Genomic DNA, 3,454 nt, shown 5'->3' on the forward strand with positions numbered 1-3,454 from the left:
TTTCATACGAATTGCGTCCCGATAAATATTTAACAACTATACTAATGCATCCCGATATAAATACATTATTTTCCTTCCCATTTAATACAGACTTAGGACTGTCAATAGCAACATTAAATATTATATTGCTAAAGGTATAGGTTAAAAATATTTTTTTATGTCGTTTCGTAATTATGTACATCAAAAATATTGTTTTCGTCGTTAAATATAAAAATAATAATTAATAAAATTAATATAATAAAAAAAATTTCAAAAAATATAAGTTAGGTTATACGGTTATAGTTATCACATGTTATTGTAATATAATTATGTATGGCTCGGTAAAAATTTGAACGATACAGTATAATCAAAACGTATAATTTCATTAACGTCGTATTTCATCATTTGATTTCTTAAAAATTCTTGTTTTTCGCATATTTCACGTCTTATTTTCTTTATTTGATTACTGCTGCGAATTTTTATATAAGTACCTATCTTTTTGTACGTTTTTAAGTACATCAATACATTTATAGATATTTGGATGAGTAGAATAAAACATACCGTTCAATTTTGAATGGAAAGCTTCACAGCTATTTCCCAGACAGCATTTGTTGGTTTAATAATATTATTATAACATTATAATAACGAATAATATTAGTATAAGGTATAACGTTATTATAATACTCTTATAATACTATCATTACAAAATGCTGTCTGGGTTATTGTTCTTGTAATTGATCCAGAATACATTGCCCATAAAGAAGGAAGAAAGTCACAATCAGGGGTTATATATGTGTTTAAAATATAATCTGTAAATGTTTCTACTTTTTTATTCTGTGGTAAAATTTATACTATATCATCGGTAAAAACAGTTTTCTACATCTTCGGGTTTCAAAAAAGGGAGACAAGGTATACAAAAGGTATACAAATTATAAAAAGGTATAAAAATATTTTTAGGTAATTGCTTATTTCTGAATTTAGATTATATTCATTACTCAAACCTAGAGCTTAAATTTTTCTCCACCAACTCTGGCCTAAATCGAATCGGCATCCTTTTAATTCGACAGATGGCAAAACAAATAATGCGGCCGAGTGAATTGCTTTTTCGAAATCAGCAAATAACATTTTTGGAAAAAATTAATATTATTTTTTATACATTCTGAATTTAGATGAAAAAATGCTTTCAAAGGTATATTCTGATATCAGATAATCGGGACACAATTAGTATAGTCGTATCAAAAACCCGGGACGCAATTCGTATGCAGCCGTTTTTATTCACCAGAGTACCTACCATGATGATTTTTTTTTTTTTATCATAAAATGGGATTACTATGATATCACATTAAAAAGTATAGGTATCTCGAAAGATAACTTCAGAAATTTAAAAATTAAAATGTTAAAATATTGATCATAACTAGCTGTAACTAATATTTAATAATATATAATATTCTACATAGAAACTAATAAACCAGTGACTTATTGACAGTAAACCATTAAATATTTTTGAGATTATTAACTGTTTTTTGGTTCGACGGTTTTTCTTACCTCGCAGCCAAATCGTGATGGACGAAATGTATGACCTCTAAATGTTTCATTCCCGAAGCTATTTGGGTGGCCATGTGTATTAGACATCCAAAACTGAAAAATAAAATCATATCACTTATTAATCATTGCTTATTAGCCATCTTAAGTTGTACACAGATCAGATAAGAAATGTCAAGTACAATTGTACAAAAATGTCAAGATTGGTGCAGTGGTCAGGGCGATGTGTTCCTGAAGAAACTGATTCAGATGGCCATGTTGCATAAACTCGGTTATTAAACAGAATGGTTCCATGGTTAGGCAGCATCCCAGTACTCTAGTGATATTCGGGTCTCTGATTTTCCATAGGGATTCTTCTTCGTCATAAAAATCGTGCTTATAATATAGATAAAATAAAATATACATACACTATACCTACTCGACTAACACAGTAAAAACAAATAATATTAATTTGTGCATAGTATGGGTAATATCGAGGAAAGTTTTTAGTTGAACAGGTAAATTTAGTAAATTGAATTAGAAAATGATTTAAATATTCCAGATTTTTTTACGCATGACTTCGTACCAATCAGAAACAATTTTTATCAATTTCTAACTCAAAATAATTTGCATATGTTCGTTATTTTGACCATGGGCGCTTATACAAAACTTATAATGGATTTACACTGATATTTTTTTTCTGGTTTCACTAATAACAACTTAAGAGGAACATTATATTTAATTTACAAGTTTTTTACCGAACAAAAACCATTTTATCGACAATAATTTAAAAAATACTAATAAAAATTTAAATTTTCCTATGCCTTTAAATTGCTCAGAAGGAGTAAAAATATTTTTAAAATGTTGTCATGCATAGATAATGCTTCCATGAGCAATCGGTGAAAATATAAGTATCGCTAGGGTTGTTTGTTATTGAATCACTACAAAATAAGAAAACCGTTGCATGAGAAATCGTTAGTTTACCGGTTGAATATCCAATGTCAAAAAAATATCTGACATCATATGCTCAATAATATAATATAATAATATTATTGACACTAAAATAAATACCATAATATTATACAAATACAAGGAGTTTGGTACTTATAGGCAATTTGTATTTATTAATCTGTTATTAATCAGTGGTATAATAGTGTTTTGACATTTTAGTACATTTTAGTGCATTTTTATAATTTTATTAAATTTCCAACTTGAAATGCCAGTGATGAAACGAAAAAAAAATATAAAATAAAATAAATATTTTTAGTGCCCCCATACGGTCTACGATGTGGATTTTGTATAAACATTGTCTTTTGAAGAATAAATGAATAAAAAATATAAAATATATACCTAAGTACATTTAAATGTTTAGAATATTAAATAATTAAAATATCAAATATCAGCAACATTAAATTTAATATTTTGGTCAATCATTGAACTTGTTGTTCTGTAGGTTGTAAGTATTTCTAAGATGTATGTTTATCGATAAAATTAATTAATAATAATAAAAAATGTATAGAAAATAATTTTGCTGACATCTTCATATTCGCGTAAAGATTTCCACAAAGTTAATATTAAATATAAAAATGTTTAAAACGGTTATACAAATCGATTGAAGAATACCTATTGCATACTGTGTAATATAATGTTATGTTTAAGGTTTCCGTATTAAAGTACAATTTTGAATAAGACCAATTTTCAAAGCTTTTGTTATTTTTATTATGTTTTTTTTAAGCAACGAATTTAAAAATCGAAGTCCAATACTACCAGTTTTTCCTATAAACCGTGCAGCTTTGAGCAAAATATCACGCTTTTAATTTTTAGTCTGCACCCTACAATGTCGTTGACACGAGTGGGCATGTAGCGGGTGCGTAGATAGCCCGGTACCGCATACAATCACACTCACACTAATCATCAATGACGACTACGGACTAACCAAAATGCCATGGGCAGT

Source organism: Acyrthosiphon pisum, chromosome A1 (assembly GCF_005508785.2).
Source record: "Acyrthosiphon pisum isolate AL4f chromosome A1, pea_aphid_22Mar2018_4r6ur, whole genome shotgun sequence".
In the NCBI taxonomy this organism is placed as follows: Eukaryota; Metazoa; Arthropoda; class Insecta; order Hemiptera; family Aphididae; genus Acyrthosiphon; species Acyrthosiphon pisum.